This window comes from Zingiber officinale, chromosome 5A (genome assembly GCF_018446385.1).
Source record: "Zingiber officinale cultivar Zhangliang chromosome 5A, Zo_v1.1, whole genome shotgun sequence".
Taxonomy (NCBI): Eukaryota; Viridiplantae; Streptophyta; class Magnoliopsida; order Zingiberales; family Zingiberaceae; genus Zingiber; species Zingiber officinale.
The window spans coordinates 36,589,888-36,606,627 of NC_055994.1; positions in this window are offsets into that span (position 1 = coordinate 36,589,888).

The window sequence follows — 16,740 nt, forward strand, 5'->3', positions numbered from 1 at the left end:
GGAACTCTGTCTCGTGTGGACCCTCCACCGCTCCAATTTGTACATTACAATTTGAAACTCGAGTTACATTCCAGTCTAAATCTAATTTACAACCAGAATATATGAGAAAGGCACGACGCGCAGGTCGCGGAAAAATAAAAACATACAACACGCGCAAACACATAACGGCTCGCAGGCCGTATTATGAATTACAACACAATCCAATCATATTGGGTATTTGGGCCATGACTATCACAAAATTAATATATAATTCAAAATTATATATTTTCATAATTTTCTATAATTTTAAAATTAATTTTTACAATTTTTACGAGTAAAATTTCCCGACGGTCCCGTTTAGCGGTTTCGGGCGCAATCGCGGAACGGATCCCCTTGCGGGGCCAGGGGCAGCGCCCCTACCCGCGATCTAACCATTGCGAGGGTTCCTTTGTAATCCTACAGCGCCTTAGCCCGCTTTCCCAAAACAATTTGGAACGAAACCTTTGAGAAGAATTTTCCCGGCGGTCCCGATTTGCGATTTCGGGCGCAATCGCGAAGCAAATCCCCTTGCGGGGTTAGGGGAAGTGCCCCTACCCACGATCTAACCATCGTGAGTTGCTCCTAAGCGATCCTATAGTGCCTTCACTCGCTGTCCCAAACGGATTTGGGTCGAAACATCACCGTTTTCGGAAAAATCATCCAGGTAGTCGAAGCCTACAAGCGTCTAAACACTTGTACTTCGATTACTCGAGAAAAATACTCATAAAAACCCAAAAATCATAATTTTACAGAAAATTACAGAAACTTTAGTTTTCATAAAACCAAAAATTAAACTCGTACAAGCCTTGCACGTGGCTCTGATACGAAAACCGCTTTTCGCGTCGCGGAAACCCCGAATCACCCAAAGCCGTAGATCCATGCAAGGAAAACCGAACGAAAATTACAAGTACGAGTTTCAAAATTTTAGATCTACTCCTAGATCTACATGTTAAGAATTTTACCCTTGAAGCGTGTCCTCGCAAATCCCGCTCGTCCAACGGTACGCCGGATCTCAAGAGTGTCAACGTAGACACTCCTCTAATGATATCCACACGAACAAGGAGTGTCTCTCACACTCAAAGGATGGAGAAGAGAGACCCCAAGTATGCTAGCACTTTCTAGGGCTATCGGATGGAATGGAAGAAGAAAGGAGATCAAAGAAGAGAGGATAAAAACCAAGAACACTCTTTTATGTGACCTTCACTTACCCTTTCTACTTTTGGGAACTCATATCACCCTCTCCACTCTTGGAACCTCACGGCAACAGCACCATGGAGAGAAGAGAGAGCACCCAAGGAGGAAGAAGAAGGAGTTAATAACCATTAAAATGAAAAACATCAATTCCCTTCATTTTGAGTGGCCGGCCACAATGAGAGTAATTATTCTCATTAATGTGGCCGACCACATTAAAACAAAGAAGGAAGTGTAACTTCCATTAGGTGGCATAATCATGTATTAACTATGATGATGTGGCACATCATCATTGGCCACTTAATGCCAAGTCACACATATGATGTGGCAAAGTCAAGTCAAACTTGACTCTTCCTCTTCCTCTCAAGTCAAGTCAAACTTGACTTAATCTCTCTCTCATGGTTGATCTAATCAAACTATTTAATTCAAGCCAATTTAATATAATGAGTCTAATTCATTTAATTAAATTGATTCAATGAATCATAATCTAAATTAGACTCATTGAACACATGAATCAACTTGAGTCTAACTCAAGCTAGCCCAATTTGGATTACTCTTAATCCAATTTAATTCATCAAATGAATCTAATCGTCTTGGTTCATCATATGAACCTAATCTCCATCCACTTGTTCTTTGTGTGTGACCCAATAGGTTCTTGTAACGTTGGCAATGTTCCTAAACTCCTTTAGAAACATAAGCAATGAGCGGCATCTAGCAATACATCATTGCTACCCAAGTTACAAGAATGTTGAGATCCAACATCACCTTGTGACTACTAATTGTGACTCCTCACAATATGTGACATTGTTCTTCTATCCTAGACATCTAGATTGATCAATGTGAGGCATAAACCGTGTCATCCTCTAATCAATCTAAATCTTGAACTCCAAGTAGACTCACTCGATCAAATGAGCTCAACATCTAATGTTGACTCATTTGGGCATGGCCATGCACTTAGTGGTCTCACTCTATCAAGAATACCGATGTCGCTCCCGTCATATGAGAGGGATAGATCCCATCTACATCACTCACATCCCTCTACATAATTCGTTATATACCCAGTAATCGCCTTTATAGTCTACCCTGTTACGGGTGACATTTGACGAAACCAAAGTACATAACTCCTTATGTAGGGATCCATGGTGACTTCAGGTCTAAGGACTAATAGTCATACTAATAGCCACATGAGAAAGTATATGACACTCATATAACGATCCATGATACTTTCTCATGGCGGGTCATTCAGTATACATTCTCCAATGTATACCCATGTGTCAGCTTGATATCTCTATATCCATGACTTGTGAGATCAAGTCATCGAGTTGACCTACATGCTAGTCTTATTGTATTAACATTGTCCTTGAATGTTAATACTCGACTAGGAATGATTTAGAGTAGTGTTCCCTATATCATCTCACTATCGATTCAACTAATCGATTGATATAGGTATGAACCTTCTACTCAAGGACGCTATTATACTTAGTCTATTTGGCACTAATACAAATAAGTATAATAACCAAATAAATGCCTTTATTAATATACAAGAATATGATACAATGAGTCCATACAATCATCAAATGATTGGCTCTAGGGCTCTAACTAACAAAAAGGATATACCCAAATGGAGGGTATTGACTTTGAAGAGACATTTTCTCCCGTAGTGAAATTTGTATCAATAAGAGTTATTTTGGCCTTTGTGGCACATTATGACTTAGAATTACATGAAATGGATGTAAAAACCGCTTTCCTTAACGGTGATCTTGACGAAGAAATCTATATGGTTCAACCAGAAGGTTTCATTGCTGAAGGCCAAGAGCAAAAAGTATGTAGACTTAGAAAGTCTATATATGGGCTAAAGCAAGCGTCAAGACAATGGAACATAAGATTTAATGAAGTCGTTTTATCTTATGGTTTTGAAATGATCAATGAGGATCATTGTATTTTCCTGAAATAGGAAAAAGGAAAGTATGTCATTTTATCATTATATGTTGATGATATGCTGATAGCTGGAAATGACATAGGATATGTGAATGAAGTCAAGAAGTGGCTGTCATCACAATTTGATACAACAGATATGGGAGAAGCTGAATACATTTTAGGGGTGAAGATCATAAGAGATCGTCCTAAAAGACTTTTGGGTCTGTCACAAGAGTCTTATATAAATAAGATGTTACATCATTTCAGCATGTCTAATTGCAACATAGAACATACACCTATTGTGAAAAGTACTGTGTTGAGAAAGAGTATGTGTCATAAAACTCCAGAGAAAATAGCTGAGATGAATAAAAAATCATATGCCAGTGTTATTGGTAGTTTGATGTACACTATGTTGTGTACACGTCCCGATATCAGCTATGTTGTGGGCTTGGTCAGTCGCTTCCAGTCAAACCCAGGACCGAGACACTGGAAGGCAGTAAAAAGGATATTTAGATATCTGAAGGCAACAACAGATTATTGTCTCTGTTTTCATGGATCAGATATGAGTCTGAAAGGTTATTCAGATGCAGATTGGGCTGGAGACCTGGATGATAGAAAATCTACATCAGGCTATGCATTCTTGCTGAATGATGGCGCCATCTCCTGGAACAGCAAGAAACAAGCTTGTGTAGCTTTGTTGACTATGGAAGCTGAATATGTGGCATGTTCAGCAGCTGTGCAAGAAGCAGTCTGGTTGAGAAGGTTTCTGAAGCATTTGAAAATTGCTGAGGATAGTGGGAGTCCAGTAACTGTCTACTGTGACAGTCAAGCTGCAATAGCTTTTTCCAAGGATCCCAAATATCATAGCAAAGGCAAGCATATAGAAATTAAATATAATTTTGTAAGGGATATTGTGGCTAAAAGAAAAGTCATTCTTGAGTATGTCCCTACACGTGTTATGCTTGCAGATCCTTTTACTAAACCAATGACTAAAGAGTCATTTAAAGAACATGTAAAGTCTTTGGGACTTCGTAGAATGTAACAATATTGAAATAACAATCAGACTTTGTGTTATGATTGTGTCATTTGCCATAATTTATTCAGTGTATATGTTGTATTTGTTACATTCATGTAAGATCTCGGTGAGCATGTTGGCAGGTGGAGATTGGTCCACTTACATGGACAATCATCTCTGTTTGTTAAGTACAAATAGGGGTAAGACCGTTACTTATTAAACAACTTACGTAGCTGAAATTATGAAATTAGAGATAGATTCATAAGTTGAGGTCGCCTTGATAATTGTGTCAAGATGAGATCATTTATGTGTAAATAATGATCGAAGTAAATGAACCCACCATTTACTAAACCTGTTGAAAGCCATATTAGAATTCATATGTTGAATTCAGGATTAGACGTTAGGTATGTCTAGATCGAAATTTGTACGACGTTAAATTTGAAGACAACATGCACTCTTTTCAGTAAAGAGAATAACATCGTAACATGTGATTCATACCACATGTGCTATTGCGACAATAAAGGTAGTAGGAGAATGAATCCCTGTTTCTCTACTATGTGAGACCTTTGAGATTATATGTTACTCTCAATTTTTGCCTTAGTGACTATTTAGTTGTCTACTTAAAGTTTTAATCAGTGTCTGCTACTTTAGCGTGTATCCTATGGCTATAGATGATTCGGTCTATGGAGCATAACTAGGAAAGCGACTGATTAAAATGAATTGATTCTAGCTAAAAAGGAAGATTAAATATATTTACATCTTTTGTTGTTATTCACTGGTCGACCCATTTCTGTTATGTACGGAAATGAATGTGAATATTGGATATGGAACATGCTCATGACATAATGGTCATTATAAGGGATTAGAGATGTTCATATCGATGTAAATGAAAATTATTTAATCTGGGTAAATAGCAAGACATGGATATCTTCAAGATAATGGTTGTGTGTCACTTGAAGATTGGATGGATTCTGGATAAAGGCTATGTGCCACCAGGAAAGAGGCTATGTGTCATGAAGAGTGTGTCTCTAATTTATTTGAGCAGCTAAGTAAAGTGTAACAACTTTATTAGCATTGATTGCTCAAAGAGCGGCTAAGTCAAGGTGTAACAATCTTCTTAGCAACTATCGCTCAGTGTGCTTGCTGTCGCACGAATCATTTTCTCTAAGTATGGATTGGATGTTCTCATACGGTCTATGTGACCAAACTCTCTAATAGTCTATGTGACTTATTAAGTCTTTGTGACTTACCTGAATGAACTAGTCTTAGTGACTTACCTTGGACGAGTGGGAGATGTTGGAAATGGGGATAGTGGGGAATGTGGCCCATGTTCCCCACTACACATAATGGAAAAGCCCATTACGCCCCTAGTGTATTTTCCTATATAAAGGGGATCCGTCCAAGGCTCAGGGTGCGTTGGAGACGAGAGTAAGAGGAGAACATCCAAGGCGGCGGGATTTGGTTTGTGGAATTGCGGAGGGCTTTCCGATCTTGTGATCGCTCTTCCGACAGCGAGTTTTCGCCACTGCCGACTGCGGATCTGCGGGAGATCGGTGTAAATTTTTACCGCATTTATTTTTAATTCGTCTTTCATGCATTTAGTATAATCTACAGGTCCCACCATCCACTCATATATTTCTTTTATTATTTTTTAAAATAATATTAAAAATTTTATAATTTAAAAAAAATAAAAAAAATGAGGGAGAGAGAGTTCAAATGTATTCAAACTTTTAAATACCCTTTCTCTTCTTTTTTATAAATGAATATTATTATATCCATTTATAATGAAGAGGAGGTGTTAAATGAATATTATAATATCCATTTAATATTCGATTGAGGATGCTTTAAAGTAAGTAACAGTGCCGATGTGAAGTGGAAGCTTGGATAGCTAGCAGGCAGTGGTAAATAGGATACCCGTACGTAAAAAATACTTCTTTCTCTTAAGTTAATGCTACATACATATTAGCTGAAGTAGCATAAACATACATAAATTAAAATACCACAGTGAACATCGTTATGTACTTGGTTCACAATCATAGATTGCTTGTCTAAAGTCTGCATAATGTTATCTATTACTAAGTTTTCTCTTCTCGGGTAGATGAGCATATGAAAAGAAATAATAACTGAGTAAGTATTATGTCCGTCTCTATTTATAGCCCTCGATGTGATCAACTTCTTGACGTTTCGTTGTTCTGGTTGACCATAAGGGCTTTCGATCACTAAAAGTTTGTTAAATTAGTCCTCGGACTCATCTATAAACATGTATCCTTTTATCCGTTGTTGTTGACATGACACCTTTCAACTGACCTATCTATTTCGACTACATGAATACCCAGTCAAACTAGATTCTTGACCATCTCATCAGGATCTATGCTCCACATATATTTTGGTCGTCCAAATCCAGCCTCGATCACCCGAACCTTCCAAATAGCGCAGCTTCAAACTTGTTCAAAAATAAATATTACAAACGGATAGGTCGATCAGATTCATTCTGGTCACTCAAAGTTCCAATCGCTTAGATTCCAATTCTGGAAGCTCAAAACTTTGACTCAAGTTGACTTTTTAGACACTTGAAACTCTAACTCAAGTTGAATATGATCAAGTCCACCAAAGTTGAGCATACCCTCATCCTAAATACATATCACTCCTAAATACATATCACTTAACTTAGCTCACTACATCTTACCTTGAACAATCTTCCTCTTAACTCAGCTCACTGCATCTTACCTTGAGCAATCTTCCTCTAGCTTTTCATCCCCTAAATGCATCGAGACTTTCAATTCACTCATACATTCTTCTCATTCCACTAGAATGTTGTTTTACTAAACCTCTTATCTCTTGTATGCACTGAGCTTGTTTGCTTGCTTCTTGTGTCATCCTTCTTATATGCTTGCATCTTCTGCTCCAAGTTCAATTATCTTTGACACTCCTTGTCCTTTTGGTCCTTCGAGTATCTTCACCGTATGCACTAGGACCATAAGTCATCGAGCACTCCTATGTATTTACCTAAATCTCTACATTTAGATACACATATCACATACAAAAGTAAAATCTAACTTAAAACTTATTTGTGTTGAATATTTTGGTATATTAATTTTCAATGTTGAGATCTAACAGTTGGGCTTGATTAGTCATTTCAACGATATGTTGATGACTCTAACCAGTGGAGCTTGGTATGACGACATGGACCTTATTTCATTTATACTCTCGACATCCTCTTTCGATTATCGAAGTATCTTCTCAGATAATTAGAGACATACTCTTCTTGGAATCATCGCTATCAACCTAATCTAGTTGATTGTCGAGTTATCCCTTCGGATATCGACATAACCCCTTTAGGTAAACTTATCCCTAAGAATAAGAGTATTAAGGTCGAGGTGAAGGCTAGGCCTTCTTTCCTTAAGACGATATTGTCCTGCTCAGGTGCTTATGATTTTTTGGCAATAGTCTCCCAATATACAATGTCTTATGTCTCAAAATAGAAGCACTCCAAATTTTGAGCGCTGTCGAACTTTCAAAGCCTTGAAACTCTTAAAAGAGGAGAGAAAGAAGAGAACCCAAGAGGAGAATTCACAACTTGAGAATTGAGTGTATTGAGTGGAAGAAATGAGGTTTGTTTTATAGTGATGAAGGGTTACTTCCAAACGATGAAAGAATATGAGATGTGTCTTTTTCCTTTAAACCTTTTCATTTAAACATTTTCTTTATAAATAATTAATCTAATTGATTAATATGATTATCTATTTACTTAATCTATTATAAATATTAATTAATTAATTAAAATCATAATAACTAATCTTTTAATCAATCAATAATTAATTAATAAAATTAATTATAATTTCATAGTTCTCAATGGCTCCACATACATGAATTAGCGTTCATCCATGAATTTAACTCATATGCGAATCAATTTTTTGTCCGATCATATCGGACCAACCCTTCATTAGACATTAATTTTTCATTCACTCAAGAAATTTTTTTACGATAGTCTACTGACGAAATAACTGTCTTATCTCTATTGATCACCAAACTAATTTTCTAACAATTTAACCAAATATTAAGGCTATGATTCATTCCTTTTGGAATACTAACGATCTCCTCCTTAACCGATCGAGGTACTAATTAACATGAAGAACCAAGAAATTAACATCCTCTGTCTTTTTTTTTATTCAACTTGTAAATTGCATTGTTAGAGTACCTTATAACATTAAATGAGTTAGTCTTTAGATATTAGAGACACACATCAAGAGTACCCTTTAGATATCAAGATTCTCTTAGTGACCACTAGATGAGGTTATTTAGGACAATATGAAAATCTTGCACATAATCCTACGACAAATAATATGTCAAGTCAACTATTTGTAAGATATCAATTAACCTTCTAAAGTATTTAGACTGAACACTCTTACCTTCGAGATAATTATCCATTTGATGTTCAGGCATTAGAGTTGACTCTTTGACACTTTCCAAACCAAAGCTTTAGATGATTTCTTTTGCGTACTTAATTTCGTGAGTGTAGACTTTTTTTTTTACTTTTCTTTATTTGTAACTCGAATAGAAATTTATTTTTCCTTCAAGATTCATTTCAATTAGCTCCCCATTAGAAGAGTAAACTCAAAAAAAAAAAAAAAAAAAATTTATTAGTTGAACCAAAAGTAATGTTATCGACCTTATTTGTTAAATAAAAATATCATTATTATTACACTTTATATACAATGTTAGATTGAATTGACCCCTTTAGAAATAAGAAATATGTAAAGTTTATCACACCAAATCTTAAGGGCTAGTTTCAATTTCTACAATGACCTTTTATGTTTGAAAACATGTTTAGGATAATCCAAACTAGAGGCTGTTTGAAAATACTTCTTTTAAAGATCCATTCAAAATATTAATTTTATATTCATTTGATAAAATAAAAACTCTTAAAGCGGCAAAAGCCAAGAGAATATATACAGATTAAAAATGAGCCATGGGTTAATAAGTCTCGTGTATAGCGTTGTTTTAACCCATTGATCCTTTTTTTCAAGCTTATTCCTAAAGATCCAATGAGTACCAATGGTTAAATGATGTGTATAATCTATAAGTATACGGTTGTTGTAGTAATAAAAGATATTGAATACATAGGAATTGGATATAAGCACTAGAGATCAATCACAAAGAATTAGTTAGATGATTGAATTTGAGAATTTGTGCTCTTAAAGTAGAGAGAAGTAAAATAGAGAGAAAGAAAGAGCAAGCAAAGAGTATTGATTGAGAAAATTTAGACAAGAGAAGTGTTCTAGGAGTTCGGTTTCATTGTGATGCTAATTGATGTAATTAAATTACCTATTACCCTTCCTCTATCTTTAGAGGACGGATCCTCTGGTTTATAATTTGCGGACTAGAGGATAGTCCACTGCATGGATTGGTTGATTTTGATGGACCTCACCTGTTAAACAGGTGAGGTCCATCAAAATCAACCCATCAGAGAAAGTGGATCATCCTCTAGTTGGTAAATTGTGGACTAGAGGATCCAGCTTGCTATTTTTATGTACATGTAGGAAGTCTAATTTAATACTGACACTACTCTGCGACAGTTGTGATGGAGTGCTACTTCTATTAGTATCTAATGCTACCGAGTATAAGTGGTCACCAAAGAAGTCTAGTTAAAAAGATACCCTTGTCACTAGGGTTCCTCGGTCATATATTCACAAAGATACACTAAACAATTAATAACATAGATATAGAGATAACTCATTAAGTCTAATTCAATACTTCTTTATAGAGAATTATCCTTCCTTTCGAGGTGACACTCTAGATATCTAGTTAAAGGGCTACACTTGTCATTATGATCCTCCGGTCATATGATCTAGAGCATCCTCTCTATGGGGTGATTAAATTAATACAATCATTCAATCAAAAATGAGATTTAAGCACAAACACATCATACACACATAAGATCAAATGAATATAAGGCATAAACATGTCATATGGATAGGAAATTGGCAAATGTAATGAGTATGCATCAATCACATATCGCAACTACTTCTTTAATCATAGAACAAAGAGATCTACTCCATAACAAGAGGAGAGGAATCCAAACACATTGAAATTATAACCTTAAAACCCAATCTAAAAAAAAAGAGGGAGAAAAGATTATCCAAGATGATGAGAGGTCTTCGGATCCAATCATAAGCTTTCGAAGTCAAAGGAGATGATGAATATGACTTCAGATCTTCAATCGGGGTACACAAAGGGTGTAGATATGGACCATGATGGATCTCTCAAAAGGGAAAACCTTTCTTCCATTGAAAAGGGAAAGAACTCCCCTTTTATAGAACAAGACATGGTCTTGGGCATGACCCATGTCATGGTCGTACCTTTTGACATGACCAAAGCTTGAAACAACTATGTTGGAGTGGCACTGTTGTGCCTTTTGGCACCGCTAGAGTGTGAAATTGTTCGAGTGAAATGGAATGGCCACACCTTGATTTAGCTTTAGATACTTGGCAAGCTCGTGCTTTTTGGCACGACTTGACTCTTCTTCAAATATAGAAATCTATCATGATCGTGTGAAACAACAAGGCCTAGACTTGCTTGTGCATTGGTGAAGTGGCATGGTCGTGCCCTGCTTGCCCAAGGGTGTAGAGCCACGACCATGTGGAAATGCACGACCAGACGTTACTCTTCTTTGATCTCTCCGAAGCATGTCTTAACACTATTTTCATTCTGAAAATGCATCATGTCAATAGAAAAGTGAATAAAGAGTAGATCTTTGACAAAAGGAATAATTATGATGAAAATATGATAAAAATAGGTGAAATTATATAGAACATATACAAAGAAAGTAAGTGAATGTGCATTAAATCATGCATAAAAGTATATATAATCTATATGCATCACACCCCTAGACTTGAACCTTTGCTTGTTCTTAAGTAAAATTCTACAATCTAGATTTATGTGCTTATATAATGCATCATAATCTCTAGTGTATCAATATAATTCTATCAGCTAATTTCATTGGTGAGTATGATCATAGAGTAACCTAAGCATGATCTAAATATAAGTTCTCATGCATAGTGCAATAAGTAATCTAATCTCTTCAAGTTTCAATCCCTAATCATAGTCAAGTTGTCATCCAAATAAATTCCTATGTTCCCGGTGATAGACACTTAATAGTCACATACTTGATTCATATTTCTTAGTCTACCCAAGGTCTTAAAGGTGTACTCAATATCAAGAGAAATATAGCATTTATTTCTCTAGTAACCTAACTCGGTCTCAAAAGGGTAACTTACTAGTTTCAATTTGTGAAATTATTTTTTATATCCCCTATTTTTCTCTTTTTCTCTTTTCTCTCTCTTTTTTTTAAAGTGATTGTATTGTGTAACACTTGAATTTATCATAATTTTTTTTTGATGTAGTACTAACATTGTAATGATATTACAAAAACTTGATATGAATCCATAAGTGCATCGAAACGTCATTAGTAAAATAAAAGATTGTTAAATTTATAGGGATTGTTGATTAAACACTAGAGATGTGGCAAAGTAAGTTATCTAGAAGTTCAAAAGTTAGCTTTGGCACTTGCGAACTAACAAGAGAGATTGAAGAGAGGGAGAGAAGGATGAGAGAAAGAGAGTAAGAGAGAGATGAGTTGGTTTGGTGGAATGATTTTAGGAGTTCTAGTTAATGTCCCTGTGCATTGTTCATCTCCTTACCTCCATCCTTATGCATATGTATGAGTCTAACTAAATACTGACATTACCCTGCGATGGTTATGTCGTAGTGCTACCTCTATTGATATCTGATGCCACTAAGTAGAAGGCGTAACCTAGCTAGTACAGTTAAAAAGATACCCTTGTCACTAGGGATCCTGGTCATACAATCGCTATATTACACAAGACACTTATTAACATAGGATTAGAGATAATCTATTAAGCCTAATTAGATTCTTCTTATGGTGAATTGTCCTCCTTTTTTAAGATGATACTCTAGATGTCTGGTTAAAGGGACACTCTTGTCACTAAGGCCCCCAGTTATACAATCTAGAGTATCCCTCTATTGGGTGAATAATTAATACACATCTACATATTTACACCATTAACACATTTCATCAAACACAAAAGGTACAACACATATAGAACATGACATAAACACTTTATTGAATAGAAAAATATCCAAATATATAGTTCATACATCACATCACATCACATTATAGTTATTTCTTACAACCTAAATTGAGAGAATCTACTCCATTTTAAGGAAGATACAACCAAGAGACAATAATATAGCATCTATAACTCAAAATATGGATTGAGATAGAAGAGAATGCTTACTGATGTGTCATCAATCTTCTTGGAGGGGATCCTTACTCCAGAGGTGGACAGATCGTGCAAATTAGAAAAGATAGAAGTTTTAGGATTTCTTCCTAGCATTATAACCCTTCCCCAAGGAGAGGGACAAAGTCTCGAACCCAAGATAAGCCAAAGAATGATTTTCTTGACCCTTTTATATCTCCTATAAACTGTCCAGATCTGTTAGATTTACCAGGCTCTGTAAAAATGGGTTTTTCACCCCTTAAACTCGATTTACTCATTTTTAAGCCTAAATCAAAGTTGTAGCCATTGAAATTATAGACATTTGATATAAAGAATAGCCTATAAGTCCAAATTAGCAGAAAATTATGGTGGTTCAAAGTTTGGTCTACAGTTTGAGCAGAGAGTGTGATGCAACTATGGATGAGAGGCATGGTCGTGCCTTTTAGCAAGGCTAGACAATGTTATTCTCTATTGAACCCTGAATCAAAGTTGCAAATCTTGAAGTTATCTACATTTCTGTATAAAGAATAGCCCGTATCTCTAACCAAGTGTAAAGTTATAGCCATTTGAAAATAAGTCTACAATCTTCCCAAATTTAACCTACCCCTATTTTTGGGTTGACATGACCCTAACCCATGCCACACTATATAGAGAGGCATGGTCATATCAAATGGCACAACCCCTTTTTGATTAGGATTTGCAAATGTGGCATGATCGTGCCAAATGACAAAACCATGCCTTGATGCGATTTTGGAAGAAGCACACAACCATGTGGTTTCACACGACCTAGGCTTAATTGGCCTCTAATGGGGGGGGGGGGGGGGGGATGACCATGCCTTTTGGCATGGCCAGAATCTTCTTTGCTTCAGGAGAGAGCATACGATTGTGCCTTTTGGCATTACTACGTTGCTGGTCTTCTCTATATTCACTCCAGTGTGCATTTTAGCTCCATTTTCACTCTAAATGGCATCCTCTCAATCAAAATATGCAAAGAGAAGTTCTCCAAATAAATAGAATGGAAATATGGCTCTGTAATAAAATAGAATGCAATAAACATAGATTATACTCATGAAATACAAGTAGATGTGCATTAAAGAATGCATAATATATATATATATATATATATATATATATATATATATATATATATAAAATCTACGCACATCACACTCTCAGACAAGTTGATGTTGTCTGAGAGTACATCATAATAATACATGACATTTACTTGTCCTCATGCAAAAACTGTATCTAAACTCATGTAGTTAAATAGTACATCATAATCTCTAGCAAGTCGATCTAATCCTATCAAATGATTTTATTGGTGAGCAAGATACAAAAGTTGTTTGAGTATAACCTAAGTAATAGTTCTCCATGTTCAATGTAATAATGACCTAAGTTTACCAAGTTTCAAACCCTAAGCCTAGTCAAGTCATCATATCGCTATGTTCCTTATGGTCCCAGCAATAGGCACTTACCTGCCACACGCTTGGTTTATCCTTCTTAATCTACCTATGGTCTTAAAGGTGTGCTCGATATCAAGAGAAACATAATAGTTATTTCTCTAGTAACCTAACTCGGTCTCAAAGAGGAAACTATCACTAGTTTCCACTCACGATAACTATTTTTTTAGATCCCTTATTCATTTAAATTTTTTTTTTTAAGTGATTGCAAGGCATAATACTTGACACAAATGCAAATATAAGGATATTTTGATTTGTCCAAATGGGCTGACATGATTTGAGTCTTATCTAGTAACCAAAATATAATTTGAGAAATCATTATAGAAACATTAGTACTTATTATGTTCTATGAATCATGACTATTTTCAGAGTTATCTACCTTCAAAACTAGGCATAGTGTATAGAGATTCTAAAACAAGGCTAATAATTAAACACTTACAGTAAAAGGATTTCTCATATCATGTTTTCATTGATAGAAAAAGATAGATTATTAAACATACTAGCACTATAAGTAACAAATCAATCACATGAAATATAGAACAAGCATGTTAGTAGTTTACATTAAGGAATAAATAATTATGATGTGATGAATGATGTAACTAGAAAATTTTTATTATAAAAAAATTATTAAAAAACAAAACTATAACTCAACATATTGTTGGTGCAGGTTGCACTGATAATCAAGCTTTGATGTATGACAAATAGGTTAAAGTTAAATGTGTTGTTTGTCTAAATTCTTAACCAACTATGCAGGACATGATCGGTCTAGAAGATCAAAACACCAGGAAGAAGTCCAGGTAGGTTGATAGCTGGCACAAAGTCTAAATTGGTTGAGATATGGTAGGAAGTTAGCTAGGTTGATAGCTGGCACGAAGTCCAATTGAGATCTAGCATGTGGAAGTCCAAATTGGTTGACATCTGGCAGGAAGTCCTGGTGGGGAAAGGCACCTAAAGTTTGCAGTTGGTAAGAGGAAGTAAGCAACTGGAGGAGAGATCCAGTAAGGGAGCATTCCCGGTTGAGGGAATAGTAAACGTCAATCTAGCTTAGGCCTATTTAGGAAACTTAAGACGAGACCTTGATTAGATCTTAGTTTCAAAGAGATATAATCTAATTACAACTACTATCCTGCTGTACCGTGATAACTTTGTTTTATAGGATAAACTTAATTTTTATTGCCTAAACTAACCCTTTTTTTTGTAGGGAAGAAAGTGCTGAAAAATGGTGTTCGAGCGCCCAAAAGGGATCTGAGCATTCAGACTCCAGGCACCCAGAGGTGGTCCGGGTGCCCGGACCAGCTTCGCTTGGGCGTCTGCCAGGCACCCTGGCGATCCAAGTGCTTGGAGTTGGTTCGGGTGCCCAGAGTTGGTCTAGGTACCTGGAGTAGGTCCAGATGCTGATGACTGACCCAACCCACATCAACGGTCCAGGCATCCAGAGGGGCTCCGAGCGCCCAGAGCTAGATAAACTTTACGGATGAAGTTTCAACTAGAGATCGCCACATCATCAACTGTGCAAGTGCCCGGAGGGCTTCAAATCTCCCAGAATGGGCCTATATAAAGGCCTTCGACTAATTGCTTCACAACAACAACTACTGCAAGTTTCATTCATGTGCATTGCTCTGAAAAGTCTCCGCCGACACCGAAAGGCTACTCCGAAGGTCAAGTTTCCTTTCTATTTATTGGTAACATTTATATTTCAGTTCTTGTACTAAATTTTTTGTAACCCATTTTTGAACTGATTGTGATTGACTAATAAAAGCACTCAACGAGTGTGGGCCTTGAAGTAGGAGTCGTCGAAGGCTCCGAACTATATAAAAAATTACTTATGTTAGCGTTTGAATTTTCATATTTCCTTTTCACTACGTATTCTAAATTTCTAAAAAAATTGATGATCTCTATTCACCCCCATCTAGCAATTTTATGATCCAACACATATCCCCCAAGACTTAAATTTTTTATTGTCCTAATGAAAACTAGAATTGGAGTATGGAGGAGGTTTTGAAATTAGAGAAGTTACTAAGTGATAAGCTCCAAATTATTGAAATACTTCCTTACATATGATTTATGCTCCTCCGCAACTTTGAATCCTATAAAAAGAAAATTAGACAAGAAAAATTAAGTAGAAGGACTAGGTTAATGAAAAAGAAAAGAAAGCAAGTATTAAAATGAAAATAAGAAAGAACTTGGGTTGCCTCCCAAGAAACACTTATTTTAGGTCATTAGCTCGACCCCTTATTAGGCTTTTTAAAATTGCACTCTAGTTAGAGTATGAAACTTCTGGACTTTTTTTCCTATGACCCATATTATTATAAAGAGAGTTATCATCATAAGTGCAATATATTACATCACCGCTCTCTTCATCTTCGTCTCCTTAAAAGTCCTTTCCGGTAGTCGGAGATGGTTTAGTGTGAGCTTCTAATTTTTTGCCTCTTGAAAACCTACACACCCACAAAAAAAGCATACCTCCTACATACATGTTAAATAAGTAAGAACTAGAACTGTTAGAGTGTATACTAAAAGCCTAGCTTTTGTATAAACATTTATTTAGAAATAAAGAATCATAGTGGTCAATATCTACATTTATTTGTTAAATGTAATTTGTTCAATTAATTTATATAGTAGACAACATGGTGTGTGGTGTTACACACAGAAGATCATGTTGTCGGTTCTTTATAAATTATAAACAATTGCTCGCGACTAAGATGGAAAGGAACAAATCGTTGAAGTAGTCATAGTGTAATTAAGTATTAGTTTAACCTAACTAATAAATTACACTGATACACTCCAAGTGTATTAAGTAGGACCATTTTAGGCAAGTTCTTTTTGTACTGACTTTATA